This window comes from Chionomys nivalis, chromosome 15, assembly GCF_950005125.1.
Source record: "Chionomys nivalis chromosome 15, mChiNiv1.1, whole genome shotgun sequence".
Taxonomy (NCBI): domain Eukaryota; kingdom Metazoa; phylum Chordata; class Mammalia; order Rodentia; family Cricetidae; genus Chionomys; species Chionomys nivalis.
Genome location: NC_080100.1, coordinates 71,349,437 through 71,363,686, shown reverse-complemented (window position 1 = coordinate 71,363,686; position 14,250 = coordinate 71,349,437).

Genomic DNA, 14,250 nt, shown 5'->3' with positions numbered 1-14,250 from the left:
CAAAATGTATAAAGAACTCAAAAGGCTAGATATCAAGAAAACAAATGACTCAATTAAAACTGGGAATTTTTAAACAGAGAATTCTCAATAGGGAATCTTAAGTGGCTGAGAAAGACTTAAATGTTCAACATTCTCAGTCATTCGTGAAATGCAAACCAAGTCTGCTTTGAGAGTCCATTTTACACCTGTCAGAATCCCTAGGATCAATAATACGAGTGACAGTTCTTGCTGGCAAGGACGTAGAATAAGGGGGACACTCATCCACTGCTGGTAGGAGTGCAGACTCATACAGTCACTATGGAAATGAGTGTGGATGTACCTTAGAGAGATGGGAACTGATCTACCTCGTGATCCAGCTCTATCACTCTTGGGCATTTACCCAAAGGAACCTTCATCCTACCACAGAGATGCTTACTCAACCATGTCCATTGCTGCTCTATTAATAATGCCCAGAAATTGATAACATATTCAAGACATGAATATGAATGGATAATAAAAATTGGAACCTTTACACAAATGAATATTACTCAGCCATTAAAAAGAATTAAATTCACAGTAAATGGGTAGAACTAGGGGGAGAAATCACCCTGAGTGAGGTACCCAGACACAGAAAGCCAAATGTGGCATGTATTAGCTTACATGTGGATATACAGAATCACAGAGATTAAGCATAGAGTAACAGACTAAGGAGGAGAGAAGCATCTCATCAGGAAAGAAGAAATAGAATAGAAAGGAACAGGCTGGTGAGGGGAGGTGCAAGGAGAGAAATAGAGGGACGAGGGAGTGTATACAGGGAGAAACAGCTAAAACTAAGGCCACGGAAGTAGTGTGCAGTGGCATGGGTATTGATACAGTCAATGCTTCCTGAAATAAATGCATATGTGAAGGCAATCTAACAGAGAAATCAAATAACAGGGTGATGAGACTGTGTCTGAGAGCTTTCTCCTCCTGTCTTGCATTCCATTCTTTAGGTTGGGATTAAAGATGTGCACCACTGGGATTAAAGGCATGCACCGCCAGGTTTCTATGGCAAACTAGTGTGGCTACTGAGATTAAAGGTGTATGCCAATTTTGTGGCATACAGGTTTTTGTAGTAAGATCTAATGATTCTCTGAATTTCGTCTGTGTCTGTGGTTATGTCTCCCTTTTCGTTTCTGATTTTGTTAATTTGCGTATTCTCTCTCCGCCGTTTGATTAGTTTGGATAGGGGTTTATCAATCTTATTGATTTTCTCCAAGAACCAGCTTTTTGTTTCATTGATTCTTTGGATTGTTTTCTGTGTTTCTATTTTGTTGATTTCAGCCCTCAATTTGATTATTTCCAGTCTTCTACTTCTCCTAGGTGAGTCTGCTTCTTTTTTTTCTAAAGCTTTCAGGTGGGCTATTAAGTCTCCAATGTGTGCTTTCTCCGTTTTCTTTAAGTGGGCACTTAATGCTATGAATTTTCCTCTTAGCACTGCTTTCATAGTGTCCCATAGGTTTGAGTATGTTGAGTCTTCGTTTTCATTGAATTCAAGAAAGACTTTAATTTCTTTCTTTATTTCTTCCTTGATCCAGGTGTGGTTCAGTAGTTGACTGTCCAGTTTCCATGAGTTCATAAGCTTTCTGGGGATAGCATTGTTGTTGAATTCTAACTTTAATCCATGGTGATCTGATAAGACACAGGTGGTTACCGATATTTTTTTGTAACTGTGTAAGTTTGCTTTGTTACCGAGTATGTGGTCTATTTTCGAGAAGGTTCCATGAGCTGCAGAGAAGAAGGTATATTCTTTCCTATTTGGGTGGAATGTTCTATAGATGTCTGTTAAGTCCATTTGATTCATTACCTCCCTTAATCCTCTTATTTCTCTGTTAGGTTTCTGTTTGATTGACCTGTCCATTGGTGAGAGAGGAGTGTTGAAATCTCCTACTATTAGTGTGTGTGGTTTGATGACTGCCTTGAGTTTTAGTAACGTTTCTTTTACATAAGTGGGTGCTTTTATATTAGGGGCATATATATTCAGGATTGAGATTTCATCCTGGTGAATTGTTCCTGTTATGAGTAAAAAATGTCCATCTCCATCTCTTTTGATTGATTTTAGTTTGAAGTCAACTTTCTTAGAAATTAGTATGGCCACACCTGCTTGTTTCTTAGGTCCGTTTGCTTGATAAACCTTTTCCCAGCCCTTTACTCTGAGTAGATGTCTGTCTTTGTGGTTGAGGTGTGTTTCTTGTAAGCAGCAGAATGTTGGATCCTGTTTTCGTATCCAATCTCTTAGCCTGTGCCTCTTTATAGGTGAGTTGAGTCCATTGATATTAAGTGATATTAATGACCAGTGGTTGTTAACTCCGGTCATTTTTCCTTTCTTTCTTTCTTTTCTTTGGTAGTAGAGTTTGTGTGTTTCCCTTCTTCAAGTTGTGCTGGTGAAGGGTCTTTAGATGTCTGAGTTATTGTGGGCATTGTTGGACTCCTTGGTTTGTGATTTTCCTTCAATTACTTTCTGAAGGGCTGGATTTGTGGCTACGTATTGTTTAAATTTGTTTTTATCCTGGAAAACTTTGTTTTCTCCATTTATAGTGAACGAAAGCTTGGCTGGGTATAGTAGTCTGGGCTTGCATCCATGGTCTCGTATTTTCTGCAGTATGTCTATCCAGGACCTTCTGGCTTTCATGGTTTCCATAGAGAAATCAGGTGTAAGTCTGATAGGTTTACCTTTATAGGTAACTTGACCTTTTTCCTTTGCAGCTCTTAATATTCTTTCTTTATTCTGTATGTTTTGTGTTTTGATTATTATATGACGAGGAGATGTTTTCTTTTGATCCAGTCGATTTGGTGTTCTGTATGCTTCTTGGACCTTCAAAGGAATATCTTTCTTAAGGTTGGGAAAGTTTTCTTCTATAATTTTATTAAATATATTTTCTGGACCATTGAGCTGTACTTCTTCTCCTTCTTCTATCCCTATTATTCTTAGGTTTGGTCTTTTTATTGTGTCCCAGATTTCCTGAATGTTTTGTGATGAGAATTTGTTGGTTATGCTGTTTTCTTTGATGAGAGTGTTTATTTTCTCTATGGTATCTTCAGTGTCTGAGATTCTTTCTTCTATCTCTTGTAATCTGTTGGTGGTACTTGTCTCTGTAGTTCCTGTTCGTTTATTCAAATTTTCCATCTCCATCCTTCCCTCGGTTTGTGTTTTCTTTATTACTTCCACTTCGTTCTTCAAGTCTTGAACCGTTTCCCTTACCTGTTTGATTACTTTTTCTTGTTTCTCTTGGTTTTCTTGGGTATCTTTGAGAGATTTATTCATTTCCTCTACCTTTTTGTTTGTAATCTCTAATTGGTTGTGGCAGTTTTTCACCTCCTGTTTAAGGTCCTCTATTATTTTCATAAAATTCACTTTTGAGTCGAATTCTTCTAATTCTTCTGTATTAGGGTTTAGACTTCTCATTTCGGGATTCCTGGATCCTGGTGATGTCACGTTGCCTTTCAAGTTGTTGGGGGAATTCTTGCATTGGCGCCTGCCCATCTTTTCCTTCAAATGGAGCCAGGAGAGGCCTGATGTCTTGGACCAGTCTTTGCTGTGACTAACTCTCTAGGTGTATCTCCTCAGTGTAGGGGCAGGAACCGTTCCCTTCCAGGTGAACTCCTCAACACCAAAACATGGATGCGTGGTATTCCAATGACCCGCGTAAAGAAGGCCGAATGCAAGGGGTCGGGCGGGGTCGAGTAGAACACAGGCGACACTGCAGTACAAGCTGGAGGTGCCTGCGCTCCCTTTCGGGGGTTGCTGAGGCCTGCCCGCTGCTCTGGTTGGGTAGCCTTAGTGTAGGGGCGTTTGTGCTCTCTACCGGGACCGTCCGCCCCAGGATAGTACACACTCACTCGTCCCGATGAAACTTCTCGGCACCTACACAGGAACTCCTGGATGCCCCAATGAGCCAGGGACTAATGGAAGTAGGGCGCAGGCAGAGCAGGTCCAGCAGATCACAGCAGAGACTGCAGCCCCAGCAGCAGGGGCCCGCTTTCCCTGGCGGGGACCTTGAGGCCTGCCCTCTAGTCAGGGACTCACTGCTCTGGGTTGGTAGCCTTAGTGAAATGGCAGGAAACTGTTCCACAGCTAAGGACCTTGCAGACAAGGCAGGTTTGGGGGTGGGGGTGGGGGCGGGTGTGTAGGAGAGCAAGCCCTGCAGCAGGAGCTGGGGGAGGGGTGTTTGTGCTCTCTACCTGGACAGTCCGCCCCAGGATAGCACACACTCACCCGTCCCGATGAAACTTCTCGGCACCTACACAGGAACTCCTGGATGCCCCAATGAGCCAGGGACTAATGGAAGTAGGGCGCAGGCAGAGCAGGTCCAGCAGATCACAGCAGAGACTGCAGCCCCAGCAGCAGGGGCCCGCTTTCCCTGGCGGGGACCTTGAGGCCTGCCCTCTAGTCAGGGACTCACTGCTCTGGGTTGGTAGCCTTAGTGAAATGGCAGGAAACTGTTCCACAGCTAAGGACCTTGCAGACAAGGCAGTTTTGGGGGTGGGGGTGGGGGAGGGTGTGTAGGAGAGCAAGCCCTGCAGCAGGAGCTGGGGGAGGGGTGTTTGTGCTCTCTACCTGGACAGTCCGCCCCAGGATAGCACACACTCACCCGTCCCGATGAAACTTCTCGGCACCTACACAGGAACTCCTGGATGCCCTGAGTTTCTTAGGTACTTAACAGTATGAATCCTTGTGATTTTTTTCACATATCCATACTATTATTTTGCTCTCCTTTCTCCCTGTGTATTTATCTCCCTTCAACATAATTATAACCCTAACAGCATACAGACAAGTAACATACAGATTGGGCAGGTTACATACACATATGCATGTAACAAAATCCATGAATTTGAAAGGGAACAAGGAGGCATATAAGAGCGGGTTTGAAGAAAAAAAGTAAAAGGAGAAATGATGTTTCATTGTTACAAAATATTTGTATAACTATGTAAAGACGTGTTGCATTTGTTGAATTATATGTAAAAATGTGTTGCTGTTTTACCTTGTCTGCCTAAGGCACCTGATTAGTCTAACAAAAAGCTAAATGGCCAATAGCAAGAAAGAGGTATAGGCAGGACTTGCAGGCAGGGAAACTGAGTAGCAGGAGGAATTTAGGATTAGAAAGGAAGAAAGAAAAAGAGATACCAGGGAGAAACCAGTGGCCAATCAGACACACATGGAGGAAGCAGGAAACCAAGACATACAGAATAAAAGAAAGGTAAAAAGCCCCAAGGAAAAATGTAGATGAATAGAAACAGATTAAATTAAGTTCAAAAAGCTAGCAGGACGAGCCTAAGCTAAGACTAAGCACTTATAATTAATAAGAAGCATTCATAATAAATTATTTGGGAGTTTCTTGGTGGCCCAAAGGAAAATTCCAACTACACATAATACAATAAATAAAATAAAGAAGTAGTTGTTTTTAAAGAATTAACATAAAAGGTAAAAAAGGGACACAGCCAAGACTGTTAAATAGACAAGCTTGTCTCAGAAAAAAAAAAGAAGATAAAAAGAGATATAACATATCCCTATTACCTGCTCTGAAGAATTTTTCACAGATACTGCCACGGCATAACCACATGGGAATAAGGTGGCCTGCATTAATTAAAAGAGTTTCTAATAGTAAAGTATATTACAGTTGCTTATGACTTAAAATGTCATTATAAAATATCTAGCAAATTAAATTCAACTTACATTCCTTAGGATGAATTTTTTTTCCCATTTTTTTATTATTATTCTTTTTTACTTAAAATTTCCAACTGCTCCCCGTTTCCCATTTCCCTCCCCCTCCTCCCACATATTGCCCCCTCCCCCCGCTCCCTTCCCCCTATCCCCACTCCACTTCTCCTCCCCCTATTCCACTCCCCCTCCCTCTCGATACTGAAGAGCAGTCCAAATTCCCTGCTCTACATGAAGACCAAGGTCCTCCCACTTCTATCTAGGTCCAGGAAGGTGAGCATCCAAACAGGCTACGCTCCCACAAAGCCAGTTCATGTATTAGGATCGAAACCTAGTGCCATTGTCCTTGGCTTCTCATCAGCCTTCATTGTCTGCCTTGTTCAGAGAGTCCAGTTTCAATCCATGCTTATTCAGTCCCAGTCCATCTGGCCTTGGAGAGCTCCCAATAGATCAGTTCCACTGTCACAGTGGGTGGGTGCACCCCTCGTGGTCCTGATTTCCTTGCTCATGTTCTCCCTCCTTCTGCTCCTCATTTGGACCTTAAGAGCTCAGACGGTTGATCCAAATTGGGTCTCTGTCTCTCTCTCGATCCATCGCCAGATGAAAGTTCCTGGGCCATTCTCCTTGGCCTCTCGTCAGCTCTCATTGTCCACCACATTAAGAGAGTCCGGTTTTATCCCATGTTTTTTTCAGTAGCAGTCCAGCTGGCCTTGGTGGGCTCCCAATAGATCGGCCCCCCTGTCTCAGTGGTTGGGTGCACCCCTCATGGTCCTGACTACCTTGTTCATGTTCTCTCTCCTTCTGCTCCTCATTATAACCTTGGGAGCTCAGTCCGGTGCTCCAGTGTGGGTCTCTGTCTCTATCTCCATCCATCGCTAGATGAAGGTTCTATGGTGATATGCAAGATATTCATCAGTATGATTATAGGATAGGTTCATTTCAGGTTCCCTATCCTCAGGTGCCCCAATGAACTAACTGGGGACATTGCCCTGGGCTTCTGGTAGCCATTCCAGGTTCAAGTCTCTTGCCAACCCTTAGATGGCTCCCTTAACTAAGGTATGAGTTTCCCTGCTCCCCCATCCAACCTTCCTTTACCCCCAATCACCCCGATTCCCCCAGTTCCCCTCATCCTCTCCTTCACACTTTTCTCTCCCCATCTCCCCTCATCCCCATCCCACCCCACCCCCCAAGATTCCCATTTTTTGCCCATCAATCTTGTCTATTTCCCATAGCTGGGAGGATATCTATATGTTTTTCCTTGGGTTTACCCTCTTGTTTAGCTTCTTTAGGATCACAAATTATAGACTCAGTGGCCCCTATCCATGGCTAGAAACCAATTATGAGTGAGTACATCCCATGATCTTCTTTTTGGGTCTGGGTTACCTCACTCAGGATCATATTTTCTATTTCCATCCATTTGCATGCAAAATTCGAGAAGTCATTGTTTTTTACCGCAGAGTAGTACTCTAATGTATATATATTCCACAGTTTCTTCATCCATTCTTCTATTGAAGGGCATCTAGGTTGCTTCCAGGTTCTGGCTATTACAAATAATGCTGCTATGAACATAGTTGGACAAATGCTTTTGTCATATGCTAGGGCATCTCTTGGGTATATTCCCAAGAGTGCTATTGCTGGGTCCAGAGGTAGGATGATCCCAATTTTTCTGAGAAACCGCCACACTGATTTCCAAAGTGGTTGCACAAGTTTGCAGTCCCACCAGCAATGGATGAGGGTACCCCTTTCTCCACAACCTCTCCAGCAAAGGCTATCCTTAGGATGAATTTTAATTTATTAACGCCATGTATCACTAAGCTAAAATCCTGATACAATTATCTCACTTGATCCTGAGTGGCATTCAGAAGTAGACATAGAAAGCAAGCTTGTCAGGTTTTTGTGTATCTATGACTACCAGCCTGATGACTGTAGACTTCAACTTTTTAAACTTTGTACAAAAAAAAATGTTTCAATGAGTTCTTTGATGAGGAATGATTTTAGAAAGACTAGTATGTGAAAACTTGCTTTATTTAAGCACCCGTAGAACATTAATCCTTTCTCACTTCAGTCTTCTATAAAAAGAATCCAGGAGTAGTTAATGCATAAGCAATAGCTATTACAATAGTCTTACTAATTGACCTTGTAATGACAAAATATGGGAGGTCTTGGTCAAACAGAGATAATACTTCCAATTCAAATGTCTTAGCTAAAGTGATTTTGTATTTCTTCTGTAGACTCTTCTCAAACTCACAGAGATCCCCCTGCCTCTGCCTCTTGAGTACTGGGAGTAAAGGAATGTACCACCACTGACCAGCAAATTTTGTACTTCTTAAAGCATCTTGAAACTAAGATGAGTGTTGAAATGAATTTTGAGAACTTAGGTCCTGATAAAACTGTACAAGAATACTTTTTATTTGCCTTTATTTTTTTAAAAAAGATCTTTATTATTTTTATTTTATGTATAAAGTGTTTTGCCTACATGTATGTCTGTATACCACACGTGTGTCTGGTGCCCACCAAGGCCAGAAGAGGGCATCAGACCTCCTGAAATTAGAGTTATAGTTATGGGTCCTGGGGATTTAACCCATTTCTTTGGAAGAGCAGGCAGTGCTCTTACCCATGGAGCCATTTCACCAGGCCCAGGGATATTTTACAAAACAAAACAACAATAAAAGATACTATGGAAAACAACTGGGCACTGCTGCAAAAGTACTTGATTGTCTCAAATACAGATGAGGAGACACACTGATGGCTAGGAAAGACTGAAACTCAAAAGGGCTGCTAGGGACAAAACTACAATTCTAGCCAGAGGCACAACAGCTGCAAGATTTAGAAATCTAAGCTTTTGCCCTAGGACTTCCCACCACTGTCTGGGAACTGGCATAGCCTTCTTGCTTAAGAGTACTCGCAAGAGGCTTTCTGACGTCACGCAGGCGGAGACTTTAAAATCCAAATGGCTCCTGGTTGGCATTGGTGGGTGTCTTCCTAAGCAGTTGTGCATTTTACTGGAAGTGGGCGCTGGGGGTCAAGAACCAGAGAGAAAGGTAACTGCTGGTATGGGGTTAACTCTGTTCCTGCTAAGAAACTCTGTGGCATCAGAGACCTGGGGCGGCATCTTCCAGGTTCTGGGTTCAGGGATCAGTAAGTTTGTGTGGGCAGCGCCTGGAGAGGGAAAAGAGGATGCTGATTGCTGACCAAGGTGTTCCGCAGGGAGGGGGAGAAGGGGAGGACTGCCTGGGAGGGACAGGTTAAAACACTGCGTTCCTGTGGTAATGCAGCTTCTGAAAAGCCATGTAAGAAGAAAAAGTCTGGGAAACTGAAGGCTTGAGAATAAGACCTAAGTGGAATGTAAGCAGTCGAACAAGGAGTGATGTGACTCAGTGCACAGCCTATTGTGCTAAAGTCCCCAGCTCAAACAAACAATAAAGTGGGTGTTATTATTTGGTGTTAGTATTTGGGAATCTGCATTGGCCTGCCTGTCCTTAGGGTCCTGACAGGAAACCTCCTCACCTGTAGCCACTAAGAGCACTTCACCTGTAGCCACTTCTGGGCACATTTGCTATGGTTCCTTGTAACAGGTGGACCTACCCCCTAACGTCCCCCTTCTCCTGTGTCTACCTCCCTCTCTCTCCTGCACTCTTTACCCCATGGGACTAGTCTGCTCCCCTCTCTGCCTCCTCTGTCCCTTCTCTCTCATCTTCCAATAAGCCTCCTATATAAGCCTTATCGCATAGCGTGACTTCTCTTCACTACATATATATATATATATATATATATATATATATATATATATATTTTATCAACAGTGAGTTCTGTCTTATCCTAGAAAGAAGCCAGGGCAGGACCAGAAAAAGCTGAGTGGCTAGCGTCTAGTGCTGCAGAGACGAAGACAGGGTCTGACATAGGTATGCTTATGATACTAAAATATTTTGAGAATGGAAGCAGCCTCTACATTATGTTATGGAACGGATTGCTTGTCTTTACTGAAAGGGAGATTAGAACCAGAAAGACAATAGTGGGTATTAAACTATGGGGTTAAACATAAAGCAAGAAAAGTAGATATTAGGAAAAGAGAATGAATCCTGATTTTGAAGCCAAAGGAAACATTTTGAGGAGAGTTAAGGAGCCTGAGATTTCTTGTCAAGCAGTCTGTGAGTTACCATTGAAATAGACATAAGAGATACCAGTGATGTATTCGGGATAACACATTGAAATTTTGCGATCATGGATTGCCGTGTGATGCAGGAATCATATATGTTCATTTTTGCATTGTCTTGCTCGAGTGTATTGAATACTTGAAGTTGCATAGGTGTTATCTTTAGTGAGGACTTAAGTATACATGACAAACAAATACAGCACACAGGGAAAATACTATCGTAAAGGAATAAACTTAGTTACTCTTCTACTTCAGAATAAAAGTGACAATTATTGCTTAATGATCCACTTGCATCTGGAACATTTTTCTGATATTGAAATCATGAATTAGGTTCTGAGCATGAAGCGCAGTTCCATTTCCACCGGTGGTGCTGGCTGCCTCTCCACACAGGAATTAAGATCTCAGGACCTCGACGAACCAGACCTTTATACCCGTCAAGCGTAAGTGCCTCCAACTATGGATCTCAGCTGCATGCTGCCATGTTCTGTACCTAGTTCTCAGAAACTGTAGAATCAGATGGTGAAAGTGGGTCTTCTCTAGTTCCACACTTGAGTCGCTCACTCTCCAAAGGTTAGTAATTCCTTCAGAGAGCTTTGGTTTTACTGTCTAAGTCTGGCAGTATTAATTATATTAGCAATTAAACTAAGAAAATGTCAATATAAACTCAATTTAAAATAACAATCTTATTATAAGGTTTCAAAACTAAAATGGTTTTATTTATTTATTTGCTTCTTTGTTTGTTTTGGTTTGTTTTGGAGACAAGATTTCTCGATGCAGCCCTAGTTTTCCTGGCATTCACTCTGTAGACCAGGTTAGCATCGAACTTTGGGATATACCTTTCTCTGCTTCCAAAGTGCTCAGATTAAAGGTGCGTGCCACCACCACCTACAATGCTTTTAATTTAAAAAAAAAATCTGGGTAAGCAAGATGACTCAGCAGGTAAAGGCACTTATCAACAAACCCAAACACCTGCTTTCAATCCCCAGACCCACATGGTAGAAGAGAACCTGCTGCATCAGCAGCTACTGACCACCAGCTGCTCGCTCTCTTTCTGTCTCTCTCTCTCTCTCTCTTTCTCTCTCTCTCTCTCTCTCACACACACACACAATAATAAATGTAATAAAGTTAAAGTATTTCCAATGCAAAACAATTTCATTGGGTAGCAAAACATGGTCTCCCCTTTTAACGTCAGATCCCTTTAATATCTGACTAATGAAAGACATTTAGAATCTATTCTGCTGCTGCATTCAGACTGTCCTAGCAGCCAGTCTCTAGGTAGCAATGTATGCATGAAAGGATGAGCATGAGAAGAACAAACAACATCTTAGTTTTGATGTAGTGATACCTAGATATACATACCTTGGAGAACATGTCTAGTCTAGATCAGCAGTTGTCTGGATTGGAGGTGGGGAAGTTTGATACAGATTGACAGGAAACAGTCTGTTATTTGTATGACCTGGGGTATGACCTCACCTTTTTGTACTTTGAATCCCTTGTGTATAAGAATGGGGATAGGTTGAGCGGTGGTGCACGTATTTAATTAAACGGAGGCAGTCTAATCTCTGGGTTTGAGGCCAGCCTGGTCTACAGACAAATTCCAAGACAACCAGAGCTACACAGAAAAACCTGTCTTCCAAAAAAAGAAAGAAAAAGAGTGGAGATACTGGGAGATTGCTCAGTGGTTTAGAGTAGTTCCTATTAAACCACAGGACCCAAATTCAGTTCCCAGTACCCACATTGGGCAGGTCACAACCGCCTGTGACTCCAGCTCAAGGAGATCTGGTGCCCCTTTTGTGACCTCCATAGGCACTCTCGTGCATGTGTGGTTATGCCTATACAAACAAAATATACATAGAATATAAAATAGAACTTTTCACTTTTTTAATGGAGATAATGGCAGACTCTCCTTTACAAGTTGTTCTGAATATTTATTGAGTGTTTATATAGGTCAACTGCTCTTAAGTTCTTCATGCATATTAACTCTTGATACTCGGTGACAACTTTCCCTTAAGGCACAATGGCAAACAAGGGAGTACAAAAAAGGGAGCAGTTATAGGGGCATAAACAGAGACGAAAGTGTTTAAGTTATTGAACAGGCCTTTAGACTACTTGGTACAGAAGATCTGTGGGCCTGAAACACACCTTTAAGGATAATATATGTGTTGATAATGTCATGCACAAGGAAATTTGGTTTGTTATTTGTGGTGCTGAGGATTGAGCACAAGCTGAACAAAACACTGAGATATATCCCTGTCACAGAAGTACATTTCATTCCCCCCATATTTTATACCTAAAACTGCTGTAACTTCATGGTATGCTCTCCTGCTTTAAAGAATGCATTGTCTTTAGTTATTTAAAGCTTAAAGACTAATGTTTGATGCTGTTGTTACGATGTGTGTGTGTGTGTGTGTGTGTGATGGATAGCCTTGAAATAATGCAGACTTGAACACAGGAGGAAATGTTTTTGATTGCCTTCTTAATATGCAACTTGGTATGTTTTCAAGTTCTAAAAAAATAAAGGATACAAGGCCTATCCATGATAAAGTATTTATTCAGAAAAATATCCAACATCTATATAAGGTATTAAATTGTCTGATTTGAGTGATTTTGCAGTGTGGTTTAAATTCTGGTTTGTCTGAGACAGGGTTTCTCTGTCTAGCTCTGGCTTTCAGTGGAACTCACTCTGTAGACCAGGCTGGCCTTGAACTCACAGACATCTGCCTGCCTCTGGCTCAGGAGTGCTGGGATTTGCTGGGATTAAAGGTGTGAGCCACTAGCACCCAGTTTTATTGTTTTTTAAAAAGCAATGTATAAGTAAAACCCACAGTTTTACAAAAATAGCTATTCAAGTAATCCACACAAAGTTGTTTTCACTGTTAACAATTTCTATGGCATTTGACATGGGCTACAAACATGGCCCTGTGGTAAAGTACTTTCTTAGCATGTGGCTTCAGACCTGGGCTCAATTCCCAGTACCACCAAAAAGAACAAAACAAAACAAAACAACTACTTTTTACTAGGAAGACCCTTTTCCCTTCCTCAATAAAAGAGAGGTCAGGAGTGTGCCTTGTATCAGCAATTCCAGCACTTTCTTATCAGACACTGGGGGGATTGCAAGTTCCAGGTCAGGCAGGGTCACATAGTAAGACCCTATCTAAAATACATAACAGCCAGGAAATCTTAAAATGAAAAATGGTCTATGTTTAGTAATAGTGCAAGTTAGTTTGAGTCATGAAAAATTTAAAGAAAAATCAGTCTATAAGAAAATGTTGATGAGGGTCTGAAGAGGTGGCTCAGCATCTAAAAACACTGCTTACTCTTCCAGAGGTGCTGAGTTCAGTTCCCAGTAACCACATACTGGCTCACAACTGTCTATAGTGTGATCCCATGTCCTCGTCTGACATAAAGTTGGACGTGCAGGTAGAGTACTCATATAAATAAAAATAAGTTTTTAAAGAGAAAAAGGAAGGAAGGAAGGAAGGAAGGAAGGAAGGAAGGAAGGAAGGAAGGAAGGAAGGAAGGAAAAGAAATGAAGGAAGAAAAAGTTGATGAAGCCCGGTGGTGGTAGTGGTGGGAGCACATGCCTTTAATCCCAGCACTCAGGAGCCAGAGGCAGGAAGAGCTCTATGCGTTAGAGGCCAGCCTGGGCTACAGAGTGAGCTCCAAGACAGCCAAGCCTACACAAAGAAACCCTGTCCCATAAAACCAAAAGAGTTGATGATCTAAGTATTTGTGCAGTAGGACATACCTATAATCCCAGATTTGGACAGCAGGAGAATCCATTGTTCTGGGCTATGTAAACTCATGACTCAAAAAAAAAAAGAAGAATAAAAGAAAAGAAAAACTATATGTATGTAGGACTGGAGGGTTTTTTCTGTGATTAAGAAAACTGTTTGCTCTTGCAGAGGACCTGCATTCAATTTCTGGCACTCACACAGAAACTCAAACCATCTGTAACTGCAGTTCTTCTAATCTAGGAGCAGACAACACACATGCTTACATGCAGTGAAGATGTTTATATGCATAAATATACATGTACATAATAACTGACGAGAGGCTGAAGAGGTAGCTCAGCAGTTAAGAGCACTTGTTCTTCCAAAGGGCCTGTGTTCATTGCCAGCACCTGCTTGGTCAATCACAACCCTCAGTAACTCCAGTCCCCTGGATCTGATGCCCTCTTCTGGCCTACTTGAACATTGTGTGCACATGATGTACAAAGTTTACAAAACACCTAGACACATAATTTATTTTAAAAATAATTGAGCAAGACATGGTGGTGCATGCCAGTAATCCCAGCACTCTGGAAGCTGAGAGGAGAATCTTGAGTTCAAGGTTAGCCTGAGCTACATAACAAGTCCAAGGTTACCCTGGTATGTATAGCAAAAACCTTTCTAAATTTTAGAAAATAGATATTAAGATG